Source organism: Spermophilus citellus (genome assembly GCF_964194105.1).
Source record: "Spermophilus citellus genome assembly, chromosome: 7".
Classification (NCBI taxonomy): Eukaryota; Metazoa; Chordata; class Mammalia; order Rodentia; family Sciuridae; genus Spermophilus; species Spermophilus citellus.
In genome coordinates, this window is record NC_138188.1 from 91,310,150 (window position 1) to 91,323,492 (window position 13,343).

Sequence of the window (13,343 nt, forward strand, 5' to 3'; positions counted from 1 at the left end):
TTTATGAATTCATTGAAAAAAGAAGACAAAAACTGAAATTAAGGTTGGATTGTGTCTTATTGACATAAGTGTAGAACTCTCTTTACTCCTACCCCTATTAAATTATTTTGTATATAAATACACCCATTTTAAACAAGTCTTCTTAAATTTAAATTTCTATTCTCCCAGACTTCATATGGTCTCTAAATAAAATATTGCTCAGTCATTGTTTAAAGCATCCAATAATCATACATTGTAATCAATGCTTGCTTTTTGTTTCTGTGATGATTGCTTACAAAGTTTTTCATCAAATCTTTTGTTATTGGCTCCTAACAAGACAGTCTGATGATTTCATATTGAACAAGTATGCTCAGCCAAAGCTATTTGGTGTTTTGTGTTCTTCTGAGTGAAAGGGCTTAGTATTTTAGGTGCCATTCTTTTCTGATAAACGAGAACACTCTCACCACTCAATAAGGAATTGTTTTGTTTCATGTTTCCCTGCTTGCAGCAGTACATTTAGTGTAAAGATGCTCTAACTGCATCTTTGCACTGAATGATGAGTCAACTTGGACTTTTACCAGCAGCTCTGTGCTAAAGTAAATACCTCAAAACTAATCTAGCACTAGCATTACCCTACCTAAAAGGCACCCCGTCTTTACAATTTCTAACATCCTTAGAATAAACACAAATACAGAAACTAGAGATGCTAAAGCTCAAACAGATAGTCTTTTGCAGGCTTAATCAAACATGAATTCTATAGATTTTTCTGTATCAATATCTTTTTTAAAAAATATGCCTATGAGCCTCTGTGATTGCTTGGCATAAAATACATTAGATTCTAGTCTGCATTCTTTCAGCATCATTTATGGCTACAAGAAAAACCAACAGCACCGCCAAGAGCAGAGAAATGAATAGTGAGCACCATAATTCATCTCATGTTTATTTTGATAAGAGACTTATATTTATTTCGATGAAATTTTGACAAGCAGTTGCACAGCAATGGGTTCATTTCCTTGAATTCTCTTTGTCCAAACATTTGACGAGCTTAGTCTTTCACAGAAACATATTTCTGTGACTATTTTTTGAAATTTTAGCTAAGGACTGTCTCCAAGTTTTCACAAATTTGAAGGGATAGCCTACACAAAAACTGCTACCCTGAGGATTATTTTTTATGAATCAACTTTTACTGTTGCTTCAAGTAGTTGATATTAGCATTCATGTTTTAAAGTAATTTCAATATTGTTTATTAGTTTATACTATTTTTTTCATATAAAATTCACTGTATCATCCCTTATTAGTCAAAGGTTTATCTCATTTAAATAACAATATCTTATGTTATATATGTCAGTATCAGCTAATCTTTCAGCAGAATTGCCTGTTTTAAATCTCTAAAAATTTCTTAGGAAATCTGATTTTAGTGACATTGTGTTTAATACTGAATCTGTAAGAAAATTTATAAGGTGGAGGAGAAGAAGGGAAAAAACAAGAATAAGAGAAACAAGATGTTTTGATCATAAGTACAATAGTTTTCAACATGAACTTCAAACCCAATGTGAGTCATTCAAAATCATATAAGTTGTCCTCAACGAAAAAACAGTGAACAATAAAAAACAATTTTTAATAAGTGAAAATTATATCATATAACATTAGGAATTCCTAAACTACTGACTACAGTTTGTGTCCTCAATACATCAATCATTTCAAGAAAAACGTTTCAAGTTAGTTTTGTGAAGGAAAAAGAAAATATTGTTTATTTTGCTCATAAACTATACCCAATAGTCTAAGAAGTTCTGAAGCTACAATTTTAATAATTACTTAATTAAATTATTTAAAGTTTATTAAAAAATTCTGAACAATGTTTTTATAAATAGTGTATATACCACAGTGCATAAAGTGTTTGCATAAATATTATTTTCTGTTTTGTCAAGGATGAGATAAAACACTGATAAGAATGATGAACAATTTATCAAAAGAAGAGAACTAGCAACCTGGAAAATATGGAACTATGGTTCAATTTCCAATTTCATTTACAAACACTTTACTCTAGAGATTTATCGCTGCAAATGTGTCAGAGCACAGGGTACAGAATATAATTAACTACTTAATTGAACTGTGTACTCAGTAGTGTAGGCAAAATTAAATGTAATTATTGTTTTTATTTAAGTACAATATATTAGGTACTTAATGGTAAAAGTAGACATAACGGTGTCTAAGACACAGGTAGGATTGTTTTGTCATAATTTAGAGGAAGAAATTGATATGTGACTAAGATGTAATATAAAAATGGTCTGTATGTGATGCTATGGTAGTACAGAAAGGACAGGAGTCAAAGCTTTTGGGCAAATGATAATTCCATGATCAAGAGTGTAAATCTAGAAAGAAAGGCACCATTGGAAAATGTGCAAGATGATTTTTGCTTTAATTTAGATAAAATGCAGTAGAATATAATCCAAGGAAAACAATAACTGGATATAAATATTATTTTTGAAAAATGAGAAATTTAGTGACTTTATAATTAACACTTTCCTTAAAAGAACTATATCTAAAAATGTGGATAGTGATGTAAATAGAAATTATTAAGTGAATAAAATTAATGAAAATTTTAAAATTAAAAGAAAGAAAAGGCATAAGAGAAAACAGATATAGGAAAACAAAATACAATATTTAGAAATAAAAAAATATAGTAATTGAAATTTTAAAACTCAATGAGTATGTTAAAAAGTAAAAGTTAAACCCAAAGAACTAGTTACCTGCAAGATAAATATGAAAAAATTGCCAGGATGCAGCCCAGAGAAGTAAATAGATAGAACAACATAAAGACGAGTTAATAGACAAGGAGAATAAAATGCAAAAACTCAATATATGTGTAAATGGAGTTGCAAAAAGATAAAATAGACAGATAGATAAAAAGATGATGCCTGAAAAGACATCTGGAAGAAGGGAGCTGCTGTGCAGTGACATACCCTGTAGGGAGTGTCAGGGAGGGTCTGAGGTGGTCTCCACCACATTCAGCAAGGAAACAAGGGCCTACAGTCTTACAGCTGCAAGTAGCTAGATTCTGACAGCCACCAATGAGTCAGGAAGAAAAGACCAACCTCTGGAGAGGAGCACAGCCTGATCACACCTTGTGGGCATCCGTGTGAGATCTTGAGCCAAAGACTCAGTTAAGATGTGTCTGGGGGCTGGGGATGTGGCTCAAGTGGTAGCCTGCTCGCCTGGCATGCGGCCCGGGTTGGATCCTCAGCACCACATACAAAGATGTTGTGTCCGCCGATAACTAAAATATGAATATTAAAAAATTCTCTCTCTCTCTCTCTCAAAAAAAAAAAAAAAAGATGTGTCTGGACTCTAACCCATGACATCCATAAAAGGAGGGAACGGTGAACTATCTAGCTGTGGGATCATCAGACGTAGACTGAGTGACTCCCAAGTAGAGGTGTTGGAAAGCAGTTAAGCTTTCCACATAAAGAATGGGATGGGGAGATGCCTCTAAGAGCACCTTGATATATCTCACCAAACTCTGTGCTTCAGTACAGAAGCTTCCCCACAAAATGCATGCAGAATCAGTGTAGATAGACTATGCCTTTTTAGTCACATCTCAAAGAATAATGCCAATGTTCAACAGGTTACACCAAAACTTCTGGCATATATGCCTTAGTTGTTTATATGTTTTCTACCTTGAGAATTAAATTTAAACTAAAATTAATGAATGATAACATATTGAACACTTATTGTGTGCCAGTATATGTTAATTTTCTTTCAAATGAAGTATGATGCAAGTCATATTTAATCATATCTATTAACTCCAATGTCACAATGGAGATAGTATGATAATGTCCTTCTATATAAAAATGCAACTTCTCCATGAAAATCAGCTTGCCCAGGTAGCTAAATTATTCTTATATATTGGCTTCACATGATTCTCATTTGAAAACAATCTGAGATCCAGTCATAATAACTATAAAGTGGGCCAGGGAGATCTTCTAAAATCAGAAACTGAAGAGGAAGTGTCAACCACATCTGGTATCTGCAGCATTATACAGGATATAAGATATTATTATTTAATATTATTCATTTAGGCTTACTGGCAAATACCACACAAACATAATGTGCACAAAGCAATATCTAAGAGGAAAAGCAATTATTGTCAATTTCAGTTGTAACTTTTGCTAATAGCACTTAAAAATATATTACATGATCAGAAAATATGAATATTTTTGAAATAATATATTATCACAAAATAACAAACACCCATGTATGTACCCTCCTCTCCAGTTAAAGAAGCAGCAGATATTTTTTTTTATCCTCTGATGAATGAGTATCTGAGGAGTGCCTTGAAAGAAGCTACTGACATTTAGAGTCTCCAAATGGTCTGAGACAATTAAAATGATAAAGTGAAAGTATACAACAATATGTGTGCGGGCTGCCTAGTGTCCTGTGCCATTTGCCTATCTATTGAAGCCAACCCAGTCTCCCCAAATCAGACCTATGGTCAAATTCCCTTGGTTGCAAATTCTCTACATCCCAGATTCCATCCCATTCTCTAAGCTCACAGTGGTGCCAACCTATAGTATTACCATGAGGGATAATGATAAAACATTGAAAAAATACAGTATAAATAGAAAACTAACCCCAAAATATTTAACAAGGGATATATTTATTTCCTACAAATTTGATGTCTAAAAATAACAAATGTATTCTCTCACAGTTCTGAAGACCAAAATCTATACTCAAAATCTCAGCAGGGCCATGGTCCCTTTGAAGATTCCAAGTCTGGTGGATCCAAGTGGTCCTCAGCTTGTGGCCATATCACTCAATGGTCACATTATCTCCTATTTTTCACTCAAAAACTTACCTCTTTCTTTCAGTTAAAAGAATATATGTCAATTAGTATCTACTCTTCATCCTTAATAAGATCTTACTCTCAAAATCTTAAACTTAATCATAGCTCTTGCCATATTAAATAATATTCACAGGTTCTGGAGATTAAGACATGGCCATGTCTTCCCATTGCAGAGGATGATCATTTGACGTTGAATTATTGATAGACAGTAAGACCAGCTAAGCCTCCAGACACATATAATCTCCTCTTGGAAGCTTCCCAACAGTTCTAGATCTGCAACTGGAACAAACTTTTCCCACTGTAACTTCAGCAGCTAGTGCCAGAGGTAGAACAGTATCTTGTGATATTCAGTAGATCTTTTTTATTCAGGATAATCTCATGTTTAAAACATCTTTTCTATCTGGCTTGGTATTTAACAAGATGAAAATGAATCGTGAGCTTTAATAAGTAATAATATTATTACTAAGATACTCATCAGTTTATTTATTATAGATGCTCATTTTTTTGTTAATGTTGATATTATCAAAAGCATTTAGCCTTTGAACTTCAGTATCTTTAGCTACTAAAGCCATAAAACTGTATGCTGTGATATGTTACAAGAAATGTATGATAAACTAGCTTATGGGAAAAACAACATATAGCTAAAATTATTCACAATTGTCATAAAATAAAAGTCTTATATTTAAAAGTATATATAAATCATAATATTTTGAGATAACCAGATAGAAAAACACAGCAAACATCCCAGTGGCACCCAGAAAAAAATATCAGGGTCATCTTCAAGGAAATAAAAACAGATTGTTACCATGTTGCTCACCTGGGCTGGGGGGTGTGGCTAAGTGGCAGAGTGCTTGCCTAGCATTCACAAAGCCCTGGGTTTCATCCCTGGTGCAAATAAATAAATATTAGAATGGTACTCATTGATAGTAATAGAGGGAGGAGACAATGCATCCTTAAAATACTGAATTGAAATATTCAATCTAAAATTCTATTCATAGCAAAATCACATGCACCAGGAAAGCAAAAGCAAAACATTTTCAGTTTTAAAAAATTATCATCCACATATACTTATCAAAGAAGCATTTAGAAGACAATACAGGAAGAAAATTAGAATTTTATGTTAATGAAGAAGTAGAATGCAAGAAGCACTAGCAAGCAGACAAATCAGCAAGCATAAGTAAATCTAACCAAGTACTAATTGTCTAGAACACTAATAATAATAGCTAACCTAGAGATAAAAAATAGCAGCAAATAAAATACAAAAGGTGATAGCTGATATATTTGACTGCATTAGGAACTTTTTAAAAAGCACATTCTAGTTTTAATCTCATAACAAATGTATGAAATAGCTATTAGTTATAGGCTCACTTGTAGATGAAGAAATAAAGCCAAAGTAGACTAAATGACTTGCTTAAGAAATCAAAGTTAGCAGGAGTCAACACAGAATTTTGTCTTGTACTCATCAGTGTTCCGTTCTGCTACTATGAGTTAGTAATACAGAAAAAAATATTCTAAAAAAATTACCAAAATGTAGGAAATAATTACATATAATATGGAATTAAAATTTTTCAATGTTTTGTGTCACTTTGGGAGGAATTAGATATCCTGATTAGAATTAAATTTTATTAGTAAATATACAAAATAAATGTGGTCTCTTCTACCTTGCTGACAGATAGTGATATGGTATTATTGAGTATTTGAAGATTTGCATAGCCATGACCCAACCCTTCTGTTCCTATGTATGTATGAGAAATTTTTCACATATGCATCAGAAGAGATATACATTTATATTATTGGAAAGTGTATATAACCGAATAGCACTGTAAACTTTTAAAATATTTATTGAAAAGACAATAAGATTGAAATATTAGTATACCCATATAATATATTATGCAGCAGTAAAAATAAATGAATAGACATCCATGATAATATGAGTAAAATAATAATGAGTGAATGATAATAAGTGAATTATTTTCATCAACAATAATTAATTATTAATATTATCACTTATTATTAAATAATAATAATGAATTATAATTCATTAATAATAAGTGAATAAAAAATTTCAAGAGACTGATACAGGTTGATCATCCTTAATTCTAATATCCTAAATTCAAAATGTTCTGAAATCTGAAACTTGCTGCTGAAAAGATATAGATTTCAGAACATTTTAGATTTCAAATTTTCAGATTAGGGATGCTGAGTTACTAAAATCTATGTAAATATTCCAAAATCTGAAAAACTCTAAAAATGTGAAATACTTCAGCATTTAGAATAAGACTACTCAACCTATACTATTTTATTGAATTTTAAAACAATTAAAATTTAGTAATTTCTTGTTTAGGCATATACACTTAAGATAAAATTACCAAAAATGTTAAAGGAGACACAAAATTAAGATAAAGGACTACAATAAAATAAAGATCTCCAAAGTGAATGAATGCTATTATTAATGTTTTCTCTTTTAGGTGTTTGGTAAAACTGTCTTTGTGATAGAACAGTTCCATTGCTCCATCTAAATACCAATGATGAGTGTGCATCACTAACCAGAAGTGATTTTTTGAAACTAAAGGCTAGGAAAAATATTTTTTCCTCACCTGTCTTAGTTTGATGGCTAAGGTCCCTATAACAAAAGACAACATGGTAAGTTTTACATGTGATAAGAGACTTCATAAGAAAATGAAGACCCAAAGACATAGTAAACCTAAACACATTTTATAATAGTTATTAAATATATTTTTTAGTTGTCAGTGGACTTTTATTTTTATTTATATGTGATCCTGAGAATCAAACCCAGTGCTTCACACAGGCTAGGCAAGCACTCCACCACTGAGCTACAACACCAGCCCTATAGTAGTTTTTTAAGAAGAATGGATAGTCTTGGAGAAATAGAAGAGTGATAAAGGTAATAAAAAGGGGGGAATTTGGCAATACATGTTTTTTCAGATCCTTCTGTCTTTGAAAACAAAGATATTCAGAGATAAAAATTCCATTCCTCTGTTTTTACAGATGGTACCTCTTATATGGAGTTCTTATAACCTGCTTCAGGGGAAAGTCAGAAAATACTTCCTAGGTATTATGACCTGCTTCAGGGAAGCAGTAGAGAGGAGGGTCAGAGAGACTTCCCTGCTTCTGCAGGAACTTTCTGGAATCCCTTCAACTTGCAATATTTTGGGTGGCATGTCCTTCATTTTATAAAAACTATGAAACCATTTCTTCCTGTGGGAAATACAGAGTGATGACTAGGCATGCCTAGTTGTCCATTTGTTTGGAGATAAAAAAAAAAGAATGGTATTTGTAATAATTTTTTTCTTTATTCATTCCAATTACTCTGGTAATCAATGGTAGGAAAAAAATGAGTTTCCGGCATTCAATTTCCAGTTCTGCTATCAAATCACACTGTGAGCTCATGGAAATAAAGGAATAATTGTGCTTCATATCTGCACAGTGTCTTTTAGGCATGTACACTAATTCATAATTCTCATCATATATCTGTGAAATTACAGTATAATATAACTTAAACTTAACACTATTAGCACCTAATACTCAATGAAACCTGCCATTATTATTAATTTTGATGGCATTAAGCATATATAAGTATGATTATTTTAATATTAATGGCATTCAGCATATATAAGTATGAGAAAGTTAGCATTCTAAAATATACTAGAACATTGGTTCTCCAATTTTATTTAGTATAATAGTTACCTGAAATTATTGTTAAAATGGAGAAAGTCAGGATTCATCTCTAGTTATTCTGATTCTTCTGTTCCTGGATAAGAAATCAATAATTGTAAAACCTACCCAGAAAATTCAAATGCAGATGGTACTTAGTTAATATGTTGACAAATGTTATTTGGAAGAACCAAAGAAGAAGCCAATCAATAGGCCAAGGAATTCTATGAAACTTGATATACTTCCTACTCTAATACATGCAGGCCAATTCCTAGGCATCGCCAATACATCGTATTATTATCTGTGTCGATCTAAGAAAATGTGGGTGGATTCAATACAGAATCTAGTTCTAAGTTTTCAAATTTAATCCTAAAGCTCATAAAAAGGTTCTGTGCAATTTGGAAGAAATTTTGAGTGGTCCATACTAGAACTTTGTAACTCATTGTATCCTGATAATTTAGCTGCTTTTCCAAGATTTTCAAAAGACAAATGTACAGGATAAACATGTAACCCAGTATTTGTGTTCAATCATGAAAAATGGTATCATAAAAAAAAGTGAGGATCATTTGGGACCTATCTAATTCCATCTTTTTAGAGACAAGATTTCTATGATTTACCTTAGATTCATAAGATAAATGAAAACTTTAATCTCCAAAAGAAAGAAAGAAAGAAAGGTAAAATAAGGGCACAGGGTAGAGGTACAGGGTATGGATACAGGGTATGGAGGCAAAGACCTCAGCATAGTAAGGAACCAAAAGTGATTACCAGCTGGGTGCTGGGACCACTTCACACACCCTGTCATGTGCTTCAGCCCTCTGTCTAAAGTCTCATATCAAAGAGTGTGATAACGAAACTGGGCACAACTCTGAAGAGGTACCACTTCCTTAGTGTTTAAAAAGATTGAGTTTGAACTTCCTAATTGTTTAAAATATGTACAAACTAAAATTTAAAAATAAAATATTTCTATTAAGGGCTCACAAAATAATTATTTCTAACCCACGAGAACTTGTTTTCTTCTTGTCTGCGAATGTGTGTGTGTGTGTGTGTGTGTGTGTGTGTGTGTGAGTGAGAGAGAGAGAGAGAGAGAGAGAGAGAGAGAGAGAGAGAGAGGTGGTACCCCCTTTCTCCACAGAAAAGTCTTAACTGGGCTTCTCCAGAAATCTTCACCATGGCTGATTTTAGGACTGTCAGCAAAAGAGTCTCTGCATAAGTTCAATGTAGATAAACTTCCTATTTTCATGTTGCCCTGTTTTACTTGGCCACTGGCTGGGAAGATACCAGCACTCCAGGTGCTGGAAACCCCCTTACTAGTTTTTCACAAACACATCCAGTCTAGTAGTTTGTAGAAATGAGCAAACAAGGTCTCTGGCCTTGAGCTTGGCTTCACAGAGATATCTACATTTTTAAGATAAGAAAAGTTACCAATTGGGATCCACGGTAACAGCTGGCAGGGGGAGAAAAGAAAAGGGAGAAGAAGCTCTCCCCTTCTCAGGTGTTGTCCTTGAAGGGTTAACTTGCCCAAAACAGTGAGGAAAAAAAAGCTGCTTTTATGTGAACTTCTGCAGACTGTGAACTTCTGAGCCCCTCCCTTTACATGCTGGGTATAAAACTGTGAAACAACCTGAACTCAGGGATCAGGGGATTAATTGATTACAGCAAAAGCTATGCCCTCTGAACCAGGCTGCAGCCAAATAAAACTGTTTCCTGCTTTCTTTGGTCCCTTGCTTCATTTGTCCCTACAACATGTGTATATCTACACGTGTATATAATACACATATAAATGTATATGTGTGTGTTTTTTTTTGTGTGTGTGTGTGTGTGTATATATATAGTGTTTTTCTAATGATCTGTGGGAAATATCCTATCTTGTTACCTCAAGGATACTTGGATACAACTTTTGATACTGTCAAAATGCAGATGATAAAATAAATTTCCAGGTACAATGTCCAATTAGCTCTGCTTGTTTTTCTGAATGTGCAAGACCCACACTCCCTCATGGTCTCCTTTATCCTTAGAATAATGAAAGAGTCTAAGAAGGCTCAGAGAAAGTTTTTCCTCATGCTGTGTTATGGTTTGGATGTGAGGTGTCCCCCAAAAGCTCATTGTGTGAGACACTGTGAGAGGTTTCAGAGGGAAAATAATTGGGTTACCAGAGCCTTTACCCAATCAGTGAGTTAAGCAACTGATGGGTTAATCGAGTGGTAACTGAATGCAGGTGAGGTGTGACTGGAGGAGGTTGGGCATTGGAAGTTTGGATTTGGGGTATATATTTTTATCTAGAGAGTGGAGTCTCCCTATGCTTTCTGATCATTATGTGAGCCACTTCCCTCCACCATACTCTCATGCCATGTTGTTCTACCTTACCTCTAGCCCCAAGGAATGAAGCCAGCTCTATATGGACTGAGACCTCTGAAACTATGAGCCCTCAAATAAAATTTTCCTCTTCTCCAGTGTGCTGGTTGGGTCGTTAAGTTACATCCTCAAAAAAAAAGCTGACTAAAATATGCTATCTTCTCTTTATGTTCTCCCACTCCTCCACTGGGCACCCATCTGAGGAAACCAGAACCTCTCTGCCATCACCCTTGCAGTTAGAGGAAGACACCACAGAATCATCTTGCATTATCTTGAGCGTCTCTTTTTTCCTTAAAATTTATTGTTGAAGGGGGATAAATAACTTGTGCAAGGATAAGTGATTTGGAATTTGCATATGTGTGTGTGTGTGTGTGTGTGTGTGTGTGTGTGTGTGTATTCTTTTTTTAAAGAAGACCTGAATTTCCTGGCTGAGCCTGGGAGAACCATCAATTATTAAAGCAACATAGGAAAAAAAAAAACCCTGAGTGACAGTAAGAACCAACTTGCTAGAAGCTGAGAAAACTGGAAGAATCCCAGAATCCACCTCTGAGGGCAATTTCTTTCTTAATCAAATATGTGGAGAAAGCAAATAAGATATACATACATCCACCTACCTAAAGTAGTCTATGAATCCTGAGTCAGTATTAAAAGGGTGGTTTTATATGGCTGTTTGTCATGGCATAATCACTATTAATTTTCTTTTTTCTTACACTATTAATTTTCTTTTTCTTAAGGAATTCCCTTTCAAATCCCAAAGAGGTTCCAATGTTGATGGTAAATTATATGGCCATGTCAAGTATAAATGGTTATGGTCACAAACAATATTCACTGAGTACCTGTGTGAATATGTACCTTCTGTTCTGTGCCAGTGATGCAGAACAGAAGAGTCTGGACACTGGCGGAATTAGCAGGAAGCAGGTTTTTTGGTTGCAGCCAGTCCAGAGGGGGCTTTTGTCTAAAACACATTCTCACCCTGAACACTGATTCTAAAAATTCTTTGAATTTTATATTCAGTGGTGAGGGGGAGTTTGAGTTTTATAATTTTTTTCAAAAGTTTGCATAGAAGTAGAGAAGCATTTTTTTCTTTGGTTCTCAGAAGGTGCCTATTGTCCCTTTCATACAATAGTCGAAAAAGCTGACTAAAACCTGCTATCGTCTCGTTATGTTTTTTCACTTCTCCACTGGGCACCAATCTGGGGAGGGGGGGTTTTACTTATGTTGTACCACAAAACAGTACATTCATTAAGTCCATGGTTGAATTGGGTTTTGCAAGACAGAGAGTAGCAACAGGAAATAGGGCATCTAACCACATTGACCTCTCCTTCAGAGATCTTTACTGATATTTTGTTGACAAGAATAATTGTGAGAAGGGTCTCTGTAGAAGCTTAATTATGGCAAGGGTCTTCTGGGTGGGGTTCTCTGGCCTGCTTCACCAGGAACTATTATAAGAGTTTTCCATGTATTGACTTAGTTCTCCCTTTTTATACCCCACAATCCTTGTACATGCTAGTATAATACCTATTTTATCCATGAGAAAACTGAAGCACTGAGAGACTGAGTGATTTGTCCAAGGTCATACAAATAGCTAGTAGAAGAGTTTAGATTTCATGCTACATACTCAGATTCAAAACTCAATTACTACTTATACTGCCTTTCAACTATAAGTATGCACACTGCAATGTCCCTAATGAGAGGGTCATATTATTATTGTCTCTGTTTTATAAATAATAATAGAGAAAGAGTTTTAGTTAGCTTTTACATCATTGTAACTCAGAAACCCAACAAGAACAACTTACATGAGGAAAAGTTTATTTGGGCTCATATCATCAGAAATCTCAGTCCACAAATTGTTGACTCCTCTCAGCCCAAGATGAGGCAGTAAATCATAGTGGAAGGGCCCAGTGGAGGAGGAAAGCTATTTACCTGATGGTGGGGTCAGGAAATGGAGAGAGAGAGAGAGGAAGAGAGGTAAGGAATGGGCCAAAGGGACCATGTATGATTCCAGGGCACACCCAAGTGACCCACCTTCTCCAGATGTGCCTCACCTCCTACATTTACCACCCATACAGTCCATTTAAACTAGGATGGAATGATTAGGTTATAACTCACATAATCTAAGCATTTTACCTCTGAATATTCTTATAGTATCAAAAGACATTTTGGGAGACAACTCATGCTCAAACCATAACATTCTACCCTCTAGCCCCCCAAAGCTCATATCCTTCCCATGATGCAAAATACCTTTAGTTCATCTCCATGACTCTCATAGTATTAACAGTCCCAATATGTCCAAATGTTCTAAAGTTCCACTGAGAATCAAAGCAAACACTTTGTTGTGAGCCTTTGTAAAAATCAAAAGCAAGTTTTATATATCTGATATATAGTGTTACAAAGTAAACATCTCTATTCCAAAAGGAAGAAATAGGGGCATGGAGAGGTGGGATGGGTCCAAAGCAAAACCAAAACCCAGACAGACAAACAGATCCCATAACTC